General features: G+C 45.1%; 1 protein-coding gene across 16 annotated transcripts in view; it reads left to right on the top strand.

Annotated features, from left to right (window-relative positions):
- ADD3 (adducin 3) overlaps nucleotides 1-26,092 on the top strand; it is a 184,497-nt gene that overhangs the window by 53,629 nt on the left and 104,776 nt on the right. For 10 of the 16 annotated variants that reach the window (XM_030568095.1, XM_030568093.1, XM_030568099.1 and 7 more), the window contains one exon: nucleotides 18,950-18,995. The exons of the other annotated variants lie outside the window; for them this stretch is intronic. The gene's annotated coding sequence lies outside the window, so the exon portion shown is untranslated. The remainder of the gene's footprint in view (nucleotides 1-18,949; nucleotides 18,996-26,092) is intronic. 16 annotated transcript variants of the gene reach the window in all.

The raw sequence follows: 26,092 nt of genomic DNA on the forward strand, positions 1-26,092 counted from the left end.
CTGGGACTGTGGGTGGAGCTATGTGGCACCCTCTCTTCCCCCGAACTTTACTCTGTACCCGCTCAGTGGTCCCATAGTTTAGGGACCATTGTATTAGTGTGTCTTGATGATCCATATTTTAATAAAAAAGCTTCCAAACCTTCTAAAGTTTACCAGCTATCTGTGTAATACAAAACTAACTACTGCCCCTCAATTCCTAGGGCTGCAGAACAGGGATCATCTTCTCTTTCCTCAGTAAATTTCCCTGTCTAACGCTAGTAAAGCTGTCAAGTGCCTGGGAAAATAGTAAAATATCACGGGACGGTAAATAGAAAACGAAAGGTAAAAGTGGACAGAAAAAAAAGGAGTCTTCTCCCGGGAAATGGTTATCTTCAGGGGCCTTATCAGACGTGATATGTGTTCTGCTCTTACTCTGGAGATCCAGGTTTGGGCTTTTTGCTTCTTTGAACTTTTTTTTTAATGACAGCTGCTTGAGAAGGCTGAGAATCAAGTGCTCAGCTCTGGCATGCTGTACTCCTTTACAGGGTGAAATGTTGTCAATCTGTGCTTGTGATTTCTCCCTCTGCACCCACAGACGCTTTCTGCCTGCCTCTCTCCTCTGCTAATAGAATGCCCTATAATTGTGCTGACATGGTGTCCCCCTGCACCACCTTAGTTAAGCAGTAGTTTAAAAATCACAATGTAACCCTATATCTGAAGGAATCCTATCAGGCCCCTACCCTCTGGTGTGAAACATAATAGCTCTACCTATTGTAATATCAAAAGATCTAGGAGAAAACACACTACAGAAAGCTTTTGAAGTTTGACAATTGGAATCTTAAACCAGAATATTACATGCTGATAAAAATTTACTAAATTTTAAATAGGGTGAATAGACTTTTTTTTTAAGTCAATGCTGTTAGAGTACAGTACATGTTCTTTTGACAGAGGTAAAGAGCAAGAAATCCAGAAGTTTAAACAAATTTCTGAATGTTCAGTTTTCCTTTTAATAACCTCTAGCAAACTGCATCTCCTATTTCACCATTATTGCATATATGGAATGAATACTTTTAATGTTATCCAGCAAATTAGTATACAGTGCATCTTTTCATTTGTAATGGTAATCTTTGTTTTCCCAAGGCATCATCGGAGCATAAGTTTCTCCCTAATCATCCATCTCTATGCTGATATAATGCGACCCGATTTAACACGAATTTGGATATAACGCGGTAAAGCAGTGCTCCGGGTGGTGGGGGGGCTGCACACTCCAGTGGATCAAAACAAGTTCGATATAACGCGGTTTCACCTATAATGCGGTAAGATTTTTTGGCTCCCAAGGACAGCATTATATCAAGATAGAGGTGTATTTTAAACTCTGTGTGGAACTTGTCTGGTTGACAGAACATCAGAGCTGCAGTTCATTGGTTTTTTGAAGAGAGTTAGGAAGAATTCTTCCCTATCCCTGAACACTGCTAAATGGGATAAAAAATTTCATATAGGAGACTTTAACATTTCCTTTAGCTATCAATTAACTCACACTCTATTAGATTGGGAGCCAAAACACTTTTTCATACAACTTACTTTTAGGTGAAATAGTATTTTTTTGTCATCCTTTTCCTGGCAAATAATAGCTATATAATTGCACGCACGCAAACCCTCACTTCAGTCTCTTCCTTCTGAAATGGTTTGGGTCCCTTCCTGGCAACTTTTCTCCTCTTATTCTGTTTCCATCATTTCGTTTTCCTTTCTGTAACCCTGTGCCCTCTCTTGTCCTGCAGGTGTGAGGGAGTGAATATTGTATATTTGCAGTTGTCAAGCTTTAGCGCAAAGAAGCACTGCAAATCTGTAACAACAAATGTATGTTAAAATACGAACAGTATCTTTCCCCAGCTGTTCCGTGTTTGAATCCTGATGATGCTCCATTTGACCCCTATTTACATTCCCTCACTTTCTTCCTATGTCAGAACCAGCACTGAGTGTCATCCTTCTAGTGTAGGGGTGGCCAAACTGTGACTCTTTCATAGTTAAAACGCAGCTTGTGGACGCTCCCTCATGCCCCCCCCCCCCCGCCTGCCCAGTCTCTACTAGTAGACTCTGGGGGTGGGAGGGGAGCTTGGGACCTCTGCCTTGTGGTGGGGTAGGGCTTCTGCCTAGTGGTGACGGGGGGGTCTCATGGCTTCAGCCCTGTGGGGCGTGCCTGTTGGGGCTTCAACTGGAGTGAGGCTGAAGCCCAGGGCCCTGGCAGGTGTGCGCTGGCTCTCGAACTTCTAAAGATTGTCCTGTGTGGCTCAGAGGGCAATAAGTTTGGCCACCTGTGGTTGACAGCTGGTTGAAACTCCCTTTTATTATTGCAGTGACATGTATTATTTAGCTTCTAAAAAGATGTCTGTTGAACAGTGTAAGGCACTCCCTATACCAGTCCTCTACTGTTTTTAAGTGGAGGCCACTTTGGCAAAAAACCGTCAATGTGAGAGCCACATCAGCGCAACACAGACGGTTGAACACTCTTAAGTTCTTCGTTGGTTGATAGGGTAATATTACCATTATTGGTAATATTGCTTGGGGGTGCAGAATGGGGCGTGAGGGGTTGGCTCTGAGAGGGGGCTTAGGGATGGGGCAGGGATATGGGGGGTTAGCTCTGGGAGGGGCGCTCAGGACAATGGGAGGGGCTTGGAGTTCAGGAGGGGATATGGGGGGTTATCTCCAGAAGAGGGCTCAGGGCTGGGGCAGGGGCTTGGAATGCAGGAGGAGGTATGGGAGGCTAACTGCAAGTTGGGTGGTGGAAGAGCTATTAAGAACCTGCCCACTGAAGGGTGCACACTTCCTTTGGGCGGCCCCCGCCCCATGCTGCCCCTGGAAGGGGTCAGTGTGCCCCTGCAGCCCCAAGGGGAGAGGGGGAGAAGCATGTGGTTCTGCACGCTGCCTCTGCAATTCCCATTGGCCACAGTTTCCCATTCCTGGCCAATGGGAGCTGCGGGGGCAGTGCTTGCAGGCAGGAGCCATGCACAGAGACCTCTGTTCCCCCTCTTACTCCCTGAGGCCGGGGATGGGGGGTGCTGGCCCCTTCTGGGAGCGGCATGGGGCTAGGACAGGCAGGGAGCCTGCCTTAGTTGCTGCCACCCCACTGCACCACAGGAGAGCACGATCAACAGGGAGCCGCACTTAGGATCCATGGGAGACGTCACTGGCACACAGGTCTTGCAGTGAGGAACACTGCCCAATACCCTGGTGGCAGCTGACTTGCCTTTCCTCTAAAATGTTTTTATCCCTTGTGTCCTAGTACAGGTATGAGAAATCAAGAGGCTAAACTAGTGTCAAGTCCCCCTGCCCCAACATAAGAACAGACATACTGGGTGAGACTGAAGGTCCATCCAGCCCCGTATCCTGTCTGCCGACAGTGGCCAATGCCAGGTGCTCCAGAAGGACTGAACCTAACAAGTGATCTCTCTCCTGCCGTCCATCTCCACCCTCTGACAAATATAGGCTAGCGACACTATTCCTTTACCCATCCTGGCTAATCCAGTTCTTCGAGTGCTGGTCATATCCATTTCAGTAGGTGTGCGCGCGCCGCGTGCACGTTCGTCGGAGACTTTTACCCTAGCAAACACTCGGTGGGGCCGGTCCAGGCGCCCCTCTGGAGTGGCGCCGCCATAGCACCGGTTATATACCCCTGCTGGCCCGCCGCTCCTCAGTTCCTTCTTACCGCCCGTGTCGGTCTTTGGAACTGTGGAGCGCAGCTTGCTGTTCTCCACCTCCCTAGCGATTCACTCGTCTTCTCTTATATTGTATATAGTTTGATCTTTCAACTGTAGTTAGTTATTGTTCTTAATAGTTTTGTTTGGTGTATTGTAGATAGTTTAACGGGATTGGGGGTTAGCCCCTTCCCTGACCCCGGTACCGGGCTCATGCCCGGCTCACCGGGCTTCAAATCGTGCATGGTCTGTCGTAGGCCGATGCCCACTGGTGACCCGCACGACGCCTGCCTTAAGTGCTTGGGCGAGGCTCATTTGACAGATAAGTGCCGTATCTGTAAGGCTTTTAAGCCCCGAACTAAAAAAGAGAGGGACGTTCGCCTCAAGCAGTTATTGATGGAGGCGGCACTGACTCCCCAGTCCTCGGCGTCGGCACCGGAGCATACCTCTTCAGTGAAGACTCTGAGTCACCGACCTTTTCCGGCACCAGCTTCTGCCCGGCACCGCTCACTCTCACTTTTGAGCAAGAAGCGCAAGCCTCCTGCGGCTGCTATATCCGCACCGCAGTCAGAGCGCTTAGCCAGGCCGGACTGCCCGGCACTGCCGTTTGCCGCGGCCCGACTTCCACCGTGCCGTTGATTCCGGCCTCGGAAGAAGCTGTTCGAGTTCGGTGCCTACCAGCTCCCCGGCGCGGGCCGTGGTTGAGCTTGTCGTGCCCTCCACTCCGGAGATGTTCTCCACGGCACGGGACCTGATCGCCTTAACGGAGCCTGAGCTGCTTCGACCCCCGGCACCACCAGTGCGGGTCCCTCAATCCACAGGCAAGCACGCACTTGTAAGACCTTCTTCGCCCGGTACCATGGGACTTCGTCGCTCTCGGTCCCGGTCCAGGTCCTGCAGACGCTCACGATCCCGCTATCGATCTCAGTCTCGCGGCCGCTCGCAGTCCCGGCACCGTTCCCCGTCTTGGTACCGGTCGTACTCGTGGTACCGCTCGAGGTCCCGGTCGCCGTCCAGGTACTACCGGCACCGTTCCAGATCTCGTCATCACTCGCGGCATCGTGCTTCCTGCAGCCGATCTCGGCACGACGATTCCCGGCACCGGTCGACCTCCCGGCACCGCGCTGGTCGCAGGTCCCAGTCGCAATCTCGGCACCATCGAGGCTCTTGGCACCACTCCCTGACACCATGTTGGGACGGTTCCAGTGGACGTAGGACCATCACCTCACGGTCTCCGCCCTGCCATGGCCATCTCGTCAGCCATCAATCTCCTCCCATGCCAGGTCGGCATCCTATGGGGAATCGGACAATCAGCAGGACCCTCATCAGTGGTCCTTTTGGACACCTTGGGCCTACCATCAGAGCCAAGGTGCCCCACATCCGCCGCCGTGCTCTGGCCCTTCCGAACTTAGGGTGCCAGAGGCCACGGTGAGCAGACCTCCTCCAGTGGGTACAGAACATCTCCCAGCGCAGGTCTCGGACTTGCAAGAACCACCCCAGGACGTTCCACAGGACCAGGAGTCACTTCAAGATCCATTGGTCCCCGGGGTCTCTTCCTCTTCTTCACCAGATGAGGCAGTAGCGGGGACGGCCACATCTGGACTGCCCCCAATCGACCTTCGGTCGCACCAGGACCTCCTCTACCGTGTCGCTCTTAACATAAACCTACCCGTGGAGGAAGTTCGTGAAGTGGAAGACCCAGTGGTCACCATACTATCAGCGGAGGCTCCAACAAGGGTGGCCCTCCCCTTTATTCGCACCATATAGGCTCGGGCAGATACAATCTGACAAACTCAGGCATCCGTACCACCTACAGCCAAGGGGGTCGAACGCAAATATATGGTTCCATCCAAGGGGTACGAATACCTATACGTACACCCTCCACCTTGTTCGTTAGTAGTCCAATCCGTCAATGAAAGAGAGCGCCACGGCCAACAAGCCCCTGCACCTAAATCGAGGGAGGCCAGGTGCATGGACTTGTTGGGAAGGAAGATCTACTCCGCGGGAGGCCTCCAGCTCAGGGTGGCGAATCAGCAAGCCCTTTTGAGTAGATACAATTATAACACCTGGGAGGCAATAGGGAAATTTGTAGAGCTAGTCCCGCAGGATTCCCGCTAGCAGTTCTCCGCTCTCCTGGAGGAAGGGAAAAAAGTTGCAAGGACCTCCCTCCAGGCCTCGTTAGATGCCGCTGATTCGGCAGCTCGAACTGTCGCCTCTGGGATTGCTATGCGGCGCATATCGTGGCTGCAAGCGTTGGGTCTGCCACCCGAGCTGAAGTATACCATAAAGGACCTACCCTTTGACGGTTTGGGCCTTTTTTCCCAAAAGACGGATCCTCACCTTCAGAGTTTGAAGGACAACTGCATGATCGTGCGGTCGCTGGGAATGCATACGCCGCAGACTCAGAGGCGATCTTTCCGCTCACAACCCCAGCGCCCCTATCCCCCACCTCGGCCAAGACAGGACTTCTCCAGAAGGAGAGGCCGTACTTCCCGGAGACGCCAGTCTGGCCTACAAGGGGGTAATAACTCCGGCCCCACCAAACCACTGGCGGGACCAAAGCCAAACTTTTGAGGGTGCGGCCGAGAGCACTGTACCAGTTACCTCCCAGGATCCTTTTCAGTTCGCCAACTGCTTTGCCGCATTCTTCCCTGCATGGTCCCAGCTAACATTGGACCACTGGGTTCTCAGCACAGTGGAGTATGGCTACCGTCTTCAATTTATTTCGTCCCCTCCTTCCCACCCTCCCTCCCCGTCCCTCTTCAGGGACCCCTCTCACGAGCAACTCCTTCTGCAGGAAGTTTCGAGGCTCCTTGCATTGGGAGCTATAGAGGAGGTTCCAGAGGACCTAAGGGGAAGAGGGTTCTATTCCAGATACTTCCTAATTCCCAAGGCGAAAGGAGGCCTCCGGCCCATCCTGGACCTGCGAGCTCTGAACAAGTTAATCACGAAGTTCAAGTTCCGCATGGTATCCCTGGGAAACATTATACCCTCCCTGGATCCCGGAGATTGGTACGCTGCTCTCGACATGAGTGACGCATATTTTCATATTGTGATTTACCCCCCACACAGAAAGTTCCTTTGTTTCGTGACAAATCGTCAACACTACCAATTTGCGGCCCTTCCCTTCGCGTCCTCTTCGGCCCCTCAAGTGTTCACAAAGTGTATGGCGGTAGTCGCCGCCTACCTCTGTCGCCGTCTAATCCATGTTTTCCCATATCTCGACGACTGGCTTATTTGAGGGACCTCCGAGGCTCAGGTTACCGCACACGTAAACGTCATCAAGGACCTATTCTCCCATCTAGGTCTGATCCTCAACCTAGACAAATCCATTCTACTTCCTACGCAGAGAATAGAATTCATCAGGGCCATGCTGGACTCGAATCTTGCAATGGCCAGTCTACCTCCACAGAGGTTCCAGGCTAAAGTCTCCCTCATCCAGGGGCTACAAGCCTTCCCAACAACCTCTGTCCATACCACCCTCGCTCTACTCGGCCACATGGCTGCGTGCGCTTTCGTGACGAAGCATGCAAGACTCCGCATGCGCCCTCTCCAGACTTGGCTTGCCTCAGTTTATTGTCCGCGCAGGGATGCCCTGGACATGATAGTCGCGATCCCACCAAAAGTGCTGGACTCCCTCAACTGGTGGCTGACACCCTCCCTGGTGTGTGCCGGTCGCCCATTCCACCCACCGCAGCCTTCGGTGTCTCTAACGACGGACGCTTCATCCCTGGGTTGGGGTGCACACCTAGGGCACCTTCACACCCAGGGCCTTTGGTCCTTACAAGAACTGAGTCTGCATATCAATGTCCGCGAACTGAGAGCGGTCCGATTGGCGTGCCAGACCTTCCAACACCATCTACAGGGCCGTTGTGCTGCGATTTTCACGGACAACACAACGGTCACGTATTACATAAACAAACAAGGGGGCACACGGTCTTCCCCCCTTTGCCAAGAGGCGATGCGACTGTGGGACTTCTGTATAGCCCACTCGATAGATCTCATAGCCTCCTTCCTTCCAGGAGTCCAGAACTCTCTCGCGGATCACCTAAGCAGGTCCTTCCTGTCCCACGAATGGTCCATCTGTCCGGACATCCTTCTTTCTGTATTCCAGAAGACCTATTTGCCTCCAGGGAGAACAGGAAATGCCAGGTGTTCTGCTCCCTTCAGGGCCGCTCCCCAGGCTCTCTGTCGGACGCGTTCCTGATCCCCTGGAAAGGACGTCTTCTCTATGCCTTTCCACCCTTTTCCCTAGTCCACAGAGCCCTGCTCAAGCTCTGCAGGGACAATGCCAGGCTGATCCTAATAGCTCCGGCATGGCTGAGGCAGCACTGGTATTCCATGCTGCTCGACCTATCCCTAACGACTCCGATACCACTGCCACTCTGCCCGGATCTTATAACGCAGGACTTCGGCAGGCTTCACCACCCGGACCTGCAATCCCTGCACCTGACAGCGTGGCTGCTGTTTGGTTGAACCAATCCGAGCTCCGCTGCTCTGCCCAGGTTCAATGGGTCCTTTTGGGAAGCAGAAAACCCTCCACGAGGGCGACATACCTCGCCAAGTGGAAGCGGTTTTCTCTTTGGTGTACACAGCGTTCCCTAGTTCCTGAGGCCGTTTCGGTCCCTATTGTCCTGGACTACTTGTGGTACCTCAAGGAACAAGGCTTGGCACTCTCTTCAGTAAGGGTGCATTTAGCCGCAATCTCCACCTTCCATCCAGGGGAGTCTAACAGTTCCACCTTTTCTCACCCAATAGTTTCGAGGTTCCTTAAGGGCTTGGAGTGCCTCTACCCGCCTGTTAAGCCTCCTTCCCCTACCTGGGATCTCAACCTTGTCCTGACTCGGCTCACCGCCCCACCCTTTGAGCCGTTAGCCATTTGCTCGCTGCTGTACCTGTCCTGGAAGACGGCCTTCCTGGTAGCTATCACATCGGCCAGACGGGTTTCGGAGCTCTGTGCTTTAATGGCAGACCCTCCATATACGATCTTCCACAAAGATAAGGTACAGCTACGCCCACACCCGGCTTTTCTTCCCAAGGTGGTCTCTGCCTTCCATATTAATCAAGATATTTTTCTACCGGTCTTCTTCCCGAAGCCGCACGCATCATGCAGGGACCAACAGCTTCACACCCTGGATGTCTGCCGAGCCCTCGCCTTTTACATCCGGAGGACAAAACTCTTCAGAAGCTCGCCCCAGTTATTTATAGCAGTGCGGAGCGTATGAAAGGTATGCCTATATCTTCTCAGAGACTCTCATCATGGGTAACGTCCTGTATCCGGACGTGCTATGACTTGGCCCATGTCCCGATTGGCCGTCTCACTGCCCACTCTGCTCGGGCTCAAGCCTCGTTGACCGCCTTCCTGGCGCACATTCCCATCCAGGAGATATGCCGCGCAGCTACCTGGTCGTCAGTGCATACGTTCACTTCTCACTATGCGCTCGTTGCGCAATCGAGAGATGATGCCGCCTTTGGCTCAGCGATCTTACATTCCGCAACGTCTCACTCCGACCCCACCGCCTAGGTAAGGCTTGGGAATCATCTACTGGAATGGATATGAGCAAGTACTCGAAGAAGAAAAGACGGTTACTCACCTTTGTAACAGTTGTTCTTTGAGATGTGTTGCTCATATCCATTCCACACCCGCCCTCCTTCCCCACTGTTGGAGTAGCCAGCAAGAAGGAACTGAGGAGCAGCGGGCTGGCAGGGGTATATAACCGGCTCCATGGCGGCGCCACTCCAGGGGCCGTCCTGCCGGCCCACCGAGTGTTGCTAGGGTAAAAGTCTCCGACGAACGTGCATGCGGCAAACGCACACCTACTGGAATGGATATGAGCAACACATCTCGAAGAACAACAGTTACAAAGGTGAGTAACCGTCTTTTCTCTTTTAAACCCTGTTATAGTCCTAGCCTTCACAACCTCCTCAGGCAAGGAGTTCCACAGGTTGACTGTGCGCTCTGTGAAGAAGAAATTTCTTTTATTTGTTTTAAAGCTGCTGCCCATTAATTTCATTTGGTGGCCCCTAGTTCTTATATTATTGGAACAAGTAAATAACTTTTCCTTATTCGCTTTATCCACACCACTCATGATTTTATATACTTCTATCATATCCCCCCTTAGTCTCCTCTTTTCCAAGCTCAAAAGTCCTCGCCTCTTCAATCTCTCCTCATACGAGACCCATTCCAACCCCCTAATCATTTTAGTTGCCCTTTTCTGTACTTTTTATAATGCCAGTATATCTTTTTTGAGATGAGAAGACCACATCTGTACACAGTATTCAAGATGTGGGCGTACCATGGATTTATATAAGAGCAATAAGATATTCTCAGTCTTATTCTCTATCTCTTTTTTTGCATGATTTCCAACATCCTTTTTGCTTTTTGGACTGGCACTGCACACTGCGTGCATGTCTTCAGAGAACTATCCACGATGACTGCAAGATCTGTTTCCTGATTAGTTGTAGCAAAATTAGCCCCCATCATATTGTGTGTATAGTTGGGGTTATCTTTTCCAATGTGCATTACTTTACATTTATCCACATTACATTTCATTTGCCATTTTGTTGACCAGTCACTTAGGTCGATTCCCCCACAGTGTAGACCAGGCCTAAGATGAGCAACTTCAGCTACGAGAATAGCATAGCTGAAGTCGATGTATCTTAGGTCGACTTACCTTGTGTCCTCACGGCGCAGGATCAACTGCCACCGCTCCCCCATTGAGTCCGCTTTTGCTTCTCACCACAGTGGAGTACAGGAGTCAACGGCAGAGCGATTGGTGATCGATTGATAAATTGATCCCCGATAGATGGATCACTACCCGCCAATCCGGCGGGTAGTGTAGATGTACCCTTAGTTTTGTGAGATCTTTTTGAAGTTCTTCACAGTCTGCCTTGGTCTTAACTATCTTGAACAGTTTAGTATCATCTGCAAACTTTGCCACCTCACTGTTTATCCCTCTCTCCAGATCATTTATGAATATGTTGAATAGGATTGGTCCTAGGACTGACCCTTGGGGAACACCACTAAGTTACCCTTCTCCATTCTGACAATTTACCATTCCTGTCCTTTGTTCCCTGTCTTTTAACCAGTTCTCAGTCCATGAAAGGATCTTCCCTCTTATCCCACGACAACTTTATTTATGTAAGAGCCTTTAGTGAGGGACCTTGTCAAAGGCTTTCTGGAAATCTAAGTACACTATGTCCACTGGATCCCCCTTCTCCACATTAAAAAAAATAAAAAATAATTGGAGATATACCAATCTCCTGGAACTGGAAGGGACCTTGAAAGGTCATCGAGTCCAGCCCCCTGCCTTCACTAGCAGGACCAAGTACTGATTTTTGCCCCAGATCCCTAAGTGACCCCCTCAAGGATTGAACTCACAACTCTGGGTTTAGCAGGCCAATGCTCAAACCACTGAGCTATCCCTCCCCCACTCATGTTGGCTGACCCCGTCGAAGAACTCTAATAGATTAGAAACACGGAAACCATGTTAACTTCTGCCCAACAAATTATATTCTTCTATGTGTCTGACAATTTTATTTATTATTGTTTCAACTAATTTGCCCAGTACTGACATTAGACTTACTGTCTATAATTGTCAGGATCACCTCTAGAGCCCTTTTTAAATATTAGCGTTACATTAGCTATCTTCCACTCATTAAACAATGAACAAACATTCAGCTATCACCCAGCCCTCAAAAACTACATACATATGTGTGATGTTCTTTCTGCCCAGGAGGTAGTGTTTGCTAATATGGTGAGTTTGCAGATAGCCTGAGGGCTTGGCTACAGTCGAAATTTCAAAGCGCTGCCGTGGGAACGCTGCCACGGCAGCGCTTTGAAGTGTGAGTGTGGTCGCAGCACCAGCACTGGGAGAGAGCTCTCCCAGCGCTGCACGTACTCCATCTCCTCATAGGGATTAGCTTACAGCGCTGGGAGCCGCGTTCCCAGCGCTGCGGCTCGATTTACACTGGCGCTTTACAGCGCTGTATCTTGCAGCGCTCAGGAGAGTGTTTTTTTCACACCTCTGAGCGAGAAAGGTGCAGCGCTGTAAAGCGCCAGTGTAGCCAAGGCCTAAGAGTATAGCTCTTTGAATTTGGAGACCTAATGACAAGTTCAGTAGCAACAATACTACTCTTTTGCTGTCAATCACTGTCAAACATCAAGATAATCTTGTCCATTGTAGGATGCATTGAAGATATTTGTATGGGAGTGATGGAGCAGCTAGCTACTGTTGCATTCTGCTGGAATGAAAAACGAGGAATTCAAATCCCCCCTCCCTCCTTGACCCCCCCCCCAAATAAAACCTCTCATCCACTTACTAGAAGGAAAGGAGAAACACATCATCTCACCTCTATCATAAACCTCATTTACCTTTTGGAGGACCAAAAGCCCCATCTTCCCCTACCAAGTTGCCAAAATATTCAACTTCCTCCTGACGGCTTCTATAATGTTGACGCAATGTCCACAAAATTTGCTGCAAACTAAAAAAAAATGTAGGAGAGCCTAAATAAATAAAATTTAATATTAAAAATAATGCCAGTGAGACTGTACTAATGGTTGGTACCACTTGTTATACTTATTACAGTAATCTATTTTTCATTCAGTGATTCTATTACAGAATTTCATAGAATCATGGAATATCAGGGTTGGAAGGGACCTCAGGAGGTCATCTAGTCCAACCCTCTGCTCAAAGCAGGATCAATTCCCAACTAAATCTTCACAGCTAGGGCTTTGTCAAGCCTGACCTTAAAAACCTCTAAGGAAGGAGATTCCACCATCTCCTTAGGTAACCCATTCCAGTGCTTTACCACTCTCTGAGTGAAATTTTTTCCTAGTATCCAACCTAAACCTCCCCCACTGCAACTTGAGACCATTACTCCTTGTTCTATCATCAGGTACCACTGAGAACAGTCTAGATCCATCCTCTCTGGAACCTCCTTTCAGGTAGTTGAAAGCAGCTATCAAATCTCCCTTCATTCTTCTCTTCTGCAGACTAAACAATCCCAGTTCCCTCAGCCTCTCCTCGTAAGTCATGTGCTCCAGCCCCCTAATCATTTTTGTTGTGCTCTGCTGGGCTCTTTACAATTTTTCCACAACCTTCTTGTAGTTTGGGGCCCAAAACTGGACACAGTACTCCAGATGAGGGCCTCACCAATGTCGAATAGAGGGGAATGATCGCATCCCTCGATCTGCTGGCAATGCCCCTATGTATACAGCACAAAATGCTGTTTGCTTTCTTGGCAACAAGGGCACACTGACTCATATCCAGCTTCTCGTCCACTGTAACCCCCACGTCCTTTTCTGCAGAACTGCTGCCTAGCAATTCGGTCGCTAGTCTGTAATAGTGCATGGGATTCTTCTGTCCTAAGTGCAGGACTCTGCACTTGTCCTTGTTGAACCTCATCAGGTTTCTTTTGGCCCAGTCCTCTAGTTTGTCTAGGTCCCTCTGTATCATATCCCTACCCTCCAGCATATCTACCACTCCTCCAAGTTTAGTGTCATCTGCAGACTTGCTGAGAGTGCAGTCCACGCCATCCTCCAGATCATTAATGAAGATATTGAACAAAACCGACCTCAGGACCGACCCTTGGGGCACTCCACTTGAAACCAGCTGCCAACTAGACATGGAGCCGTTGATAACTACCCGTTTAGTCCGACGATCTAGCCAGCTTTCTATCCACCTTATAGTCCAATCATCCAGCCCATACTACTTTAAATTGCTGGCAAGAATACTGTGAGAGACCGTATCAAAAACTTCAAGGAATAACACATCCACTACTTTCCTATATCCGCAGACCCAGTTATCTCCTCATAGAAGGCGATTAGGTTAGTCAGGCATGACTTGCTCTTGGTGAATCCATGCTGACTGTTCCTGATCACTTTCCTCTCCTCTAAGTGCTTCAGAATTGATTTCGTGAGGACCTGCTCCATGATTTTTCCAGGACTGAGGTGAGGCTGACTGGCCTGTAGTTCCCCGGATCCTCCTCCTTCCCTTTTTTAAAGATGGGCACTATATTAGCCTTTTTCCAGTCATCCGGGACCTCCCCCGTTCGCCATGAGTTTTCAAAGATAATGGCCAATGGCTCTGCAATCACGTCCGCCAACTCCTTTAGCACCCTTGGATGCAATCCATCCGGCCCCATGGACTTGTGCTCGTCCAGTTTTTCTAAACAGTCCCGAACCACTTCTTTCTCCACAGAGGGCTGGTCACCTTTTCCCCATACTGTGCTGCCCAGTGCAGCAGTCTGGGAGCTGACCTTGTCTGTGAAGACAGAGGCAAAAAAATCATTGAGTACATTAGCTTTTTCCACATCCTCTGTCAGTAGGTTGCCTCCCTCATTCAGTAAGGGGCCCACACATTCCTTGACTTTCTTCTTGTTGCTAACATACCTGAAGAAACCCTTCTTGTTACTCTTAACCTCTCTTGCTAGCTGCAACTCCAAGTGTGATTTGGCCTTCCTGATTTCACTCCTGCATGCCTGAGCAATATTTTTATATTCCTCCCTGGTCATTTGTCCAGTCTTCCACTTCTTGTAAGCTTCTCTTTTGCATTTAAGATCAGCATGGATTTCACTGTTAAGCCAAGCTTGTCGCCTGCCATATTTACTATTCTTCCTACACATTGAGATGTTTTTTTTCTGCAACCTCAGTAAAGAATCTTTCTTTAAAATACACCCAGCTCTCCTGGACTCCGTTTCCCCCTCATGTTGTTTTCCCAGGGAATCCTGCCCATCAGCTCCCTGAGGGAGTCAGTCTGCTTGTCTGAAGTCCAGGGTCTGTATTCTGCTGCTCTCCTTTCTTCCTTGTGTCAGGATCCTGAATTTCCCATCTTGGAGATAAACCAACAACCAAGGAGAAATTGTAATGCAAAAATAAATGTTGCAAAACTATTTGTTTAATTACTGGAGAAGTTAATCTTAGGCAAGTTCTAGCTACTTTCCTCCTTCTTAAAAACCCCAGGGTATGGTGATGGGGTGTTCTTGTGAGTTTGTAAGTCTATCAGCTGCTGATTTGATTAAGGGAATCTTGTGGCCTTGATGGTACAACACTTCTGTATCCTATTCTGTCAGAATAGGATCCTATTCTGTATGTGAAGGGGCTAGGAATGGAAGAGCATGGAACCTTGTTGGGTGGTTGTCAGTTGTTTCCAATGAAGAAATCTCTTCTTGGTGTAGTTTGCATTTCTGTGGTCAGTGGTATAAGGAAATACCACGTTGTAAAAATTTCCAATTGTTTCCTCAAGGGTTTTTCTCAATTGCACAATCCTTTGATGTTTTTGTTTGTACAAAAGAAGAAATTAGTTTTTAGCTCATTACAGAATTCTGAGTTTCAAAGTAATGTCTACAGGTTTTATGTTTGATTTTGTAACCCAATGTCAGGAATCAAACCAGAGGTAATGTGTCTCTTTATACTGATCAGCCATTAAATGCCAGTTGCTGTAGGATTTCTCTCCTCCCTCCAGATGTTTCTCTGTGGGATATTTCTTTGTACCCCTGAATATCTGGCATCATGATGACTCATCATGGTTGCTAGATGAAACTCTAGAGAACTAGGCAGTATTGTTTTGCCCAGTTTTTATGGGAGAGGTCACTAGAATAGCAACCTCTGTTGCATAAATATTATTCATCAGGAGGAACAGGCTCTTTGACCAACAAATCTTTTTTTGCCATTGAGTGCAGTACTTCATAAAAAATTTCACTTACAGGCTTATTTTTCATTTCCACATGATGCTAATTTTCAATAATGAATTCTTAAATTTACTCCTATTAGAATTGTCTGTATGAGTTTTGAATGAAAGTCTGACATTTCTTGCCCAACTTTGATGTGGATGGTGTCTTTCACAAATCAGCTGACATTTAAATGTGCGTCCAAGTTTAGGTGTTAAGTCCACTGGTGATCCAGTGAATGTGGAGAAAATGTCATAAGTCTGCCAAAAGTCAGTGGCTTTCTTAAGAGAAAATGAAAATATTTAAAGATACTTGCTTAAACTTAGGTCTTATCTCACAATTTCTTCGGATCTTGAATAATTTTTATGGCTCTTTCCTGCACCCTCTCCAGTTTTTCAAAATCCTTTTCCAAATCTCCCTACTCTTACTCACTAGTCCCTTGTTTATGTATCCAAGGATCATATTAGCCTTTTTTTTTTTTTTTTTGCCACAGTATTGCACTGAGAGCTCTCATTCTTGTCTGCTGTGATCCTTAAATTCTTTTCAGAGTCACTGCTCTCCAAGATACAATTTCTCGATGCTGCAGGAAGTTCCTGCATTCTTAGTTTGATGTGTAATTTTGTTGGAATAAACCCCACTTACTAAGTGAACATAATTTCTAGATGACTGTCCTGTCTTCATAATTATTTACAACTATGTCAATCTTTGTGTCTTGTGCAAATTTTACCAGCAGTGATTTTTATATTTACTTCCAGACCATTGATTAAAATGTTGACTAGCACTGAGCCTAGTACCGATCTTTGTGGAATCCCAATAGAAACACCCACACTTGCTGATGATGATGGTTCCCTATTGACTACTACTTTTTGAGATCTGTCAGTTAGACAGTTCTTATTTGTTTTAACATGTGCCTTATGAGCTAGTATAATTCTAATTTTTAAATATGAATGTTGTGTAGTCCTCAATCAAATACCTTACCAAAGTCTTAAGTCTTCTACATCTGCTCAACTATTGTTTTCCACCAAATTTATAATCTAATCAAAGAATGAAATCAGGCTTATTTGACGAGACCTATTTTCTGTTAAACCACGTTGACTGGCATTAATTATATTCTTTATTAGTTGAATCACATATCAGTTTTCCTATTATTTTGTCCATGATTGATGCTAGGCTAACTGGCCTATAATTACTTAGATCATGCCACTTGCCCTTTTATGAAGATTTCCATATTAGGACTCTTCCAGTCGTCTGGAATTTCCTTAGTATTCTAAAACTTATTAAAATTTAACATCAATAGGCCAGAGATCTCCTCTTCAAACTCTTTTAGGACTCTTGGGTACAAGTTATCCAGGCCTGATTTTAAAAATGTTTTTAAAAGTGTATCACTAGTAGGTATTTTATATCCTCAGTTACTAATGGACCAGTGAGAGTACTTCATTATCCTGGCAAGAGGAATACATCATTCTGCCTCATTCCAAATACAAAACAGATATTTATTGAACAAACATCCAAGCCACAGTTAGCTGTATCAGTAGAAACTGCATCTTATAGTGGCTTTTCCTGTTTGCTCTGAGGGTTTGCCCTGATATAGCCAGACTAATGGCTGGCCAACAATTGATGAAGGCCCTCCACTGTAAATGAGGTCTGAATTTAGAAGCAGGTGAGTAACTATACATTGAAGTAGCACTCTGTTATGTCTTTGGCAATGTAAAGTGATCAGAGAAGAGTGAATTATACTCACTCCTAGGTTAGACGGCGACCTGAAAGTTTTCATACAATTTCCTATAATATAGACTGCTCTTTTTAGCATTATATTTCTCTCACTTGGCAGTCTTACAAGTATAAAGAGAACAGATGAAGTTTTAAAATGACTATTGCTATGAGATATGCTGTCGGTCCCAATATATAAACGTTACCAAAAAAAGTCACTTTTATTTATTCAGAATCTTGCTGTCTCATTAAGTATGAAGGCGAGGAATTGGTTTTATCCAGCTGAATAATTGGGGAAAACCTATTTGATTACGCATGTAATAATTGAATTTCATAATTATTTAATCACATGTCCTTTTTAAAAAATAAATATTGTTATGCTCTTGGAATAACATGTTAATAGTAAGCTTTACCTGACTCTGTGTACGTAGGGTTTTTTTATATATATACTTAAATTTTGCTATCCTGGAAGGCCAACTCTTAATACGACTAAAATTATTAGAGAACATTGGACTGACCAAGAAATAGTAATGGTGGGGTTAGGGCTGTCTAATACAGTTGAAAAACAATGATGCAAGAAATGTGTGTAGCATACCATTGTAGAGATAAAAATAATATTCTGGGAGTACTCTAGTCGAATTGTGAAACAGTACGAAGGAAAAACTGGTGATGGCTGGAATAGGCTGTGTCAGCCTTATGAATGAAAATTCCATGGTTAATGAGAAATGTATATGCCTGGATTGCTTTGTACAAACAGAACATACTGGTTTCATAGTGGTAAACTCTTTATATATTGCTAAGTTTGAATCCTGTAGATGTGCTCGTGCTGTCTTGTGGGGTTCTTGGTTTTGTTTTTCTTTTCCTTCCCCCTTCTCTCCTCTCCCTCCCAACCCCCCACTGCAATCTATTATATATGGCATGACTTCAGAATGTGAAGAATGGTTTTGATTTGTTGGGAAAATGGTAGAAGTACTCTCTGGTTTTTTACCCCCGATGTGTTGCGTACAGAAGAAGAGATTTTTACTGTGGAAAATAGTTCATGCCAGAGAGAACAAAGACGATAGAAACACAGGGATTTTCAGGGGTACTTTTTTTCATACATTTTATTTAGGCATTTCACTTTCACATGAAAAGCTTAACTGGAGGCAAAGGGGAACTTAATAGCATCCCGGCTGCCTTGAAGGGCTGGGTTGAAAAGAGGCAGAAGTTTCTTTATGAACTTTGACACTAGTACAGTATTTACGAAGTGGACACACTTCAAAGAGAAATGTTCCTCTTTCTCTTGTGCCCCACCCAGACTATGGTCTGCTCATTCAGCTACATCTCAGAGGCAGCATGGCTACTTTTTTTGTTGTGCTGAAAGAAGAGTATGGATCATATTTACTTAAAACGGTGGTGACACTTTTAAGTATCTAATATTTTTATTGAATTTTGGATTCAGAATTGTGAGAATTTGGCAAAATGGCAGGATTCATGTACTAACACGTTCCTGACTGGATATTTATCAACTTTCCCCCATTTTAAGGGCTCCCCTTTTCCATGACTGATGCGGTATAATTAGAGCCTTACAAATCTGCGGGTATCTGTATTTGCAGATGACAATATCCACGGACCATGTTTACAGATTGCGGATTTGATGTGAATATGGATTTTGTATCCATGCAGGGTTGTATGTATAATATATTCATTCATTCTAAATCTACATACATCTTCTCAAATTTCCTAGTGAGTTCTTTACGTAAATGTTTTGAAGAGTTGAAGAAATCTTTTGATAGTTTTGCTGTTTTTAGATACATGTTTAGAAGTGAGTATACAGTATGCTGAAAGGTAACACAACACAGTTCCAACAATACAGAAACCCTCACAGGAGACAATGATCCTTTTGTTTCACTTCACAGGTTAACTACATTAATAGAGCAAGGAGAATTGTGAAAAACATCTCAGGTAATTAAATGTTTTAAATTCTATAGCAATGTGTTCTTGGAGGCAGTTTAATATGATTGTCTTGACAGTATTGGCTAAAAATTATGGAGATTTATTTTAAACACCTGAAAAATTATTAAAATTGCTTTAAAGTGACAATGTGATACATTTTACGCCTCTGCATATCGAACGCAGTCATATTCTCTAGTTATATAATAAAATACTATGGTAGGAAGCAATCTTGCATTGTCTGGGGCTGGACTAAACATCATATAATACTCTTATGGCACCTTTTTATATTTGAGGATCTCACAGTGCTATATAAACAATAATTATACCTCACAACACCACACTTAATAGGGAAGTATTATCCTATTTTTATAAATGGGTAACATAAGTCACAGAGCTTAAGTGCCAGAGAATGCTTAGCAAGTGTTTTGACCATGATGTCTCACTTTGCTAAATTGAAATAATTACTATAGTCAGCTTTAGTATGTGTTAAATTCTGCTATCTATTGTATTCATCTTGCGTTCTTTTCCAAGAGAGACTTTAGACAGCGGAACCTGAGCAGTTGCCAGTTGCCTGTGATACAGGGTGCCTGTTGTCATTTATACCTTCATCCCCTCACAGCCTGATTTATTTGCTGCCTCCTAGAAAGCTGCCCTGTGGGTACATCTAGGGAGATGGTATGTCATGGGTTTTCATCTTCAGGCTGGTAGGCAGCAAATACTCTAGCAGTGTAGTGGATAGTGACTCTTCGTTTCCCTAAAACCTTGTTTCCACTGAAGGCGCTTCTAATTTTAGATGCCCTAAATCAGTGGTCACCAACCGGTCAATTGTGATCAACTGGTTGATCCTAGAGGATCTCCCAGTAGATCACGATTTCCAGTGGCACAGTGTGGCTGCCACTAAGGCAGACTCCCTGCCTACCGCAGCCCCATGCCACTCTCGAAAGCGGCTGGTGCGGCCCCGCTGGGTGGGGGAGAGGTCTCCCTCCACACATTGTTCCTGCCTTCAAGCACTGCCCCCACAGCTCCCATTGGCTGGGAGAGTTACGAGAAGGGTGCTTGTAGAGAGGGGCCACATATTGCTCCCCTAGCCCCCAGGGGCTGCTGAGACACGTTGGTCCCTTCCAGGAGTGGTGTGGGGCTGGGGTAGGCAGGAAGCCTGCCTTAACCTCACTGCGCCCACAGCTGACCAGGAGCCGCTGGAGGTAAGTGCTGCCTGGTGGGAAGCCACACCCCAACCCCCATCCCTGAGCTCTTTCCCGGAGCCAGTACTCTATACCCCTCCTGAACCTCCAGCCCTGAATCCCTTTCCAGAGCCAGCACCCCATGCCCCCTCCTGCACCCCAACCTGCTGCCCCAGCCCAGAGCCCCCTCCTGTACCCCAACTCCCTCCTAGAACTTGCACCCCTCACCCCCTTCTGCACCCCACCCCACCGCCCCAGGCTCAGCCCAGGGCCCACACCCCCTCCCGAACCCCATCCCCCTGCCCCAACCTAGTGAGTGAGGGAGAGCGAGTGACTGAGAGATTCGGGGGGTGGGTGGGAGGATGGCGTGAGTGGGGCAGGGCTTTGGGGAAGGGGCAGGGTAGATCCTGGGTTGCCCTTAGATTCAAAAAGTGACCTTGGGTGTAAAAAGGTTGGATATCACTGTCCTAGATGAAATAAGCCAAAACACTTCATTATCTGTCTTATGTCCCAATGCTTAATGTGCTGGTAAACCAGCTACTTTAGAATAATCTTGCTGTAGGGCCTATCTACAGCTGTACTCTTGGCTTGCTACTCTTGCTTTGTTACTCGGTCACTTGTGCCTTGAACAGCCCGCTTTTGGTTTGCTACATGTCTTCGTTCTCAAAATTCCAACTCTTTCCTGCCATCACTTGCTATGTTATGTTTAATTTAGAATGTGAGCTCCTCTGGGCATCTTATCATATGCTTCTGTGCATAGAATGCAAATCTGTATTGAATGACTTACCTGTCCTTCCTAAGCTTTGTCTCCAATGGGAGTACCATGCCTGTTCATGGAGAGAGTGTAAAACTCAGAATTTTAATTATTAAAAAAATGTTTTTGGATGATGGATGACTATTTGATTTCATTAAAAGTACCAATAGTGATGAAAGCTCTTCTTAAAAAAAACAAACCTCCTTCACTGAGAATACCTGAAATTGTGACTTCTTAATGATAAGAGAGGCATGATTGTTGAGCTTCATGCTGTACGCAGTAGTTTTTGGATAAGTATCTAGATTTCAGCTTTACAGATTGTTGATGCAGATCATACGACATCAGCTTCATGTATGTATGTAAAAGAACCTTTTTTACATATAAATAATTTTGTCTAGCATGAGTAATTGGTTTCCATGGGATTTACTTGGGTGACCAGCCTTCAGCTCCAGTACAATTGGTATATCTGAAGTGAGTTGGATATTTGGATTAGCTATGTTTTAGGATGTATGTTTCTTGCCTGCTAAAGTGACATCAAACCAAAGTGTTTTTTGGTTTTTTTTCATATGTTTGGGTGGGATGGGGTGGTAGGGAACTCCCAATCCCCGCTATTTCTCTTCATTATTTAGTAATCTTGCGTTTAGAGTCTCCTTAATTAACAAGCTTCTATACTGTTGCTAAAACACGTTTTGACATCTAATTTCCCCATTTTCCTGCTTTCTACCTCTTAGATCTCAGTTCTTGCTACAGTGTGGAGAGTAACAGTATTAATACTTTGTTCCTGCCTTTTGATTTTTTTTCCCCCTCATCAAAAGGTCTCTCTCTGGAACAGTTTCTCCAATGTACAGGAAATCCACATGAAAAGGCAGACAATCTTATGGGGCTTATACGTACAGACTATGCCCAGACTCCTGATCTCTTGGTGAGTGTCTTCACCGAGGCTAGAGGTTACGCAAAGATTTCCTTGTAAGTCACTTGTGTAGACTTAAGAAGTCAGAGGAGAAAATTTTCCCCAGAGCTGGGGAAAGCGTTAAGCCCACTATCAATAATATGCTTTCCACTTCTGGAAGCAATAGAAGTATATTGACTCTGTTTTGAAGTAATTCCTGCTGTCTTTTCCACTTTTCTTGATAAATTCAAACCTTCTGAGATGCCTGAGGTTGTCAGAAATACAAGTCCTTTTCCTTAGAATTTAAGGGCCTCTGATTCCCAGCACTCACTCCCTTCAATTCACTCTGGAAATTACCTCTTGCACAGCCTCCCGGTAAGATAAGAAGCTGGCAGGAGTTCATATAAAGTAATTATTACATCACCGAAAAGAAAGATACAAGTGAACCTCAACCTCTTCATCTGAATTTTTCCATTGCTGTTGGAGAGGTTTCTGTCTCCTTGCCTAATGTGGAGGGAAAGGTATTGCTCCAGAGGCTTTTTACCCCAGGAGACCGTCCCTAACAGTGCAAAACCCTGTCAGATTCTTTTCCTGACACTTCTGCCTCCCATGCTCGTCCCTCAAAGAGACTTTAAAAGAGATTTCCCATATTGCAGAGGAAGACCAGACATGGCCTTTCCTACTTGCCCTGCAATTGAAGCATTGATAAGTAACATGTGTCTGGCTCCAAACGACAAGCTTTTCCATTTTCCAGACATTTAAAAAAACACAGTCCAGCTGAAAAGTTTGAAAAGAAGAAAATGTAGGGTTAGTGTCTCTCCTGTGTGATTGATCAATTGTTTTTTGCATAATATAGCTCAATATTAGTTATTCTTTTCTGTCTGCTGTAGAGATAGTATCCGTAATCAAGTGAAGGAGTTCACTGTGGCTTTCTCCCTGTGTCATGGACATGGTTAGAAAATTTAAGTCAATTTCTCTTTTCTGTAGTGTAGAGGCTGTTTCTTTTGGGAAATTTCACAAAGCTACATTGTGGAATGCCTGTGAGAGACTACATACTTTACGTTGCTTAGGATTGCTGATAACCATTTATTCTTCACATTTTCAATGTATTGTGTCTTTGGGACTGTAAATGAAAAGCGGATAAGATTATCTTCTAATAATTTAAGGGGAAAAACTAATAGTAACCCTGTTCTGGGAGGAGAGGTGGCCATTACAATATGAGCAAAGATAGGCTGTAATATTTGATATTTAAGCAAGTTTGAAAAGAGCTCTTAAAACTTAAAGGAGATAGGCACCCAACTTATTAATGTAGGGAAACTGTGTTCTATACAATGGTAAATGAAATGAGAACTGTTCTGCAGGTATTGTAATGGAACATGGTAGAGATTAATCTACCTTCTAAAGCAAATTAGATGGGCAAACATCAGTATTCCCAAAGAGAATACTATCTCAACGCCACAACCAGTAGGTTCATACAAGGTGTTTAAACTTGATATTAGAGGAGAAAGGGTAAGGAATACCTTGTTGATTTGGATAGTCAGAGGTAGACATATGGCAGGTCACTTGTTACTAGAGGGAAATCTTTGATATGCTGTAGTGATAAAGGGTAGGCAAGGTCTCTGATAGCCTGAGGGTGAAAAGTGAACATTGTATTTTCTTTCTTTTTTCTGATATGATAGGTTAGGGAGCCTAAGAACTATATGCATATTTGTGCCATCTCATTTTGTTTAACTTTTTTTCTAATATTTATTTTCTTTAATGCTACTGGCTCATAGACTTTTCAGGGTATTCATGTCAGTGCCTCACAAAAAGGAAATGATGTTTCAGCATCTGAGGAGACTTAATAAAAGTGAGTCTGGAAACTAAACCCACTGAGGATCTCTGAAGGCCTAGACCAGGTGGTCCTGTACCATGAAATGTAAGAGCAGAGCTCACTTAAGAGGCAAAGCTGGCAATGCACACCTCCCAAAAAAGGTTAAGGGATTTCTCCAGTTCATTCAATAAACCCAGTCCAGAATATCTCCTCTAATTTCAAATGTGGTGGGAGAGCAGATTGAGTCAATCTTTTGTTCTGTTCTGTTTTTGGAACAGGCAGTGGGCAAATTGTATAGCAGAGTGATAACATGGAAGATCATTTGGGCCTGTGTTGTCCAGATTTATTACATGATTTCAGAAGGAATTGTCAAGAATTGGGACTGAACAAAGTATTGTTCGTAGTTTCTCAACCCAATTCAATAGAATTCAATGTCTGACTATTCACATCCCACAAACTGCAATCTCTTTCCTACACGCTTTCTTTCCTCATTTTTTTCTACAGTCCATAGAAAGGAGAATTCAACAGCCTTAAACTGCCTTTTAAAGTAGTGTCAGTGGGCCCTTTGTCCAAAAGTCTCAGGAGTCTACTCTAGTTTATTATCCCAGTTTATGTCAAAGTGATTACTTTTATTAGATTAAACTTTTAGAGTAGTGAGTCTCATAATGTACCTTGTATATAATGAAGCACACCTTGGAGCTTAATAAATGCTCCCAATTATAGATTTAAAATTGCTGCATGACTCTCTTGTGAAGGAAAAGATGAAAATGGAGTTGGCAAGAACAATTGCATAAGTATTTTCACGGTTCACCAATACCAGAAAGTTTCTGTAGGCTGAATACTTTCTGTATGTGCTAATAGAATGGTGTATTCATGAGTTTGAGGGGTTTTTTTTTGGTTGTACCCTGCCATTAGTATTTCTCCACCCTGAAGATCATAACAGAAAAGTTGTTGTGGCGGTATCGGCATTGAGACAGTGGAGATGCCCTCCTTGCAAAGATAGCTGTCATAGCTTCAGTGGAGCTCCTCCTTTTGGACACATACTATGCCGCTCTGTTTTGATCCCACACACTCTACCCTGTGCTTTACAACTGTGCAGAGTCTAGGCACTGCCTCTGGTTTTGGGTTTTTATGTAGTCTCAGGGTGCAGATTTTCTTTCAAACACCCTCTTATGAGGGCTGAGACTCCATGGTTTGACTGACTAACTAACTAGTGTCTACTTCCCCAGAATCCCCACTTGTTTCAGCATACCCTATCCCCAAGCTCTGACCGTATGGGCACTTCAATTTCCAATTGACCTCTTGAGGGAAATGTGATTGTTGAAGCAAACAGGCGCAGACTTGGAGGGAAAAAAAAAAAAAAAGAGAAAATTCTGATACAAATTACTCTTTAATGTAGATATCGCACAAGATGTTACAGATCTAAGTAATGTTGCAGAAATCTCCCATGTTGTCTACACTGGTTATTTGGGAGTCTTCCACCACTAAAACTGGCAGTGTGGGAGACTCTGTGACTTAGTCTGATGATGAATTGGCTCTTTAAAAGAGAGGAGGAATTTTTAAAAATACGTTGATGTACTAAAAGACTCATCTTAGGAACTTAAGTGGTGAGCAGGAAGATGGATTCAGAGAAAGACAAAACCCTTTTTGTACTGCTACCTTTTGGTCAAGAGGATAAGTATAAATCTTCCATTCTGGGTTGTTACTCTGAAATGCCATTGCAGATAATAATTCTTTTCTCAACATAGTTACATCCTGTGTTCATACAATTTCTTCTTTGTAGTTTGAAAAGATGGAATTGTTACAATATTGTAAGGACAAACTGTTTTTGTGGTGAGATCTTCTATGGAAAAGGAGAGACCAATATTTTCACTTATTAGATTAGTTTCCTGTTCAGCTGAAGAAATTATTCTGTAACTTAGCCCATATTTGCTAGAATGATCACAGCCGTATCCTGTGGTGTGCATGGAAATGATTTTATCTCTCTCGTCCACCCACTCAGTTTTCTGTGCTGATTGTGCTAATGTGTTGAACTGTAGTATTTATTATAGCAAACTATGTCAAAGGATTGGAGCACATATTGTGCAAGAATGACATTCACATACACTGTAGAAACAAAAGCAAGTGTAGGCTTTGTTAAAAATGCATTTCAACATTTCTCTATGTGCAATAAATAAGAAATGCCCCCTTTTTAAAAATACAATACTGACTAATGTGTAAACTGATTTTACTCTATTAGGAATGTGAAAAATTGGAAAATGTATATTTTGCATCCTCAATACCCCAATTTTATGTAGAAAGGAGGAAGCCTTTAATTAGACAACACATTAGAAAAGCTTCAGAGGAGACACTCTTTAATATTTTTATTACTAATTGAAGGAGCCACTTTAGAGGCAGGATGGGTCACCTTTTAAAGAACCCACCAGTTCGATTCCCACACTGATTACAAATTCCTACTACGAGAGAGTG

Source organism: Gopherus evgoodei, chromosome 7 (genome assembly GCF_007399415.2).
Source record: "Gopherus evgoodei ecotype Sinaloan lineage chromosome 7, rGopEvg1_v1.p, whole genome shotgun sequence".
Classification (NCBI taxonomy): Eukaryota; Metazoa; Chordata; order Testudines; family Testudinidae; genus Gopherus; species Gopherus evgoodei.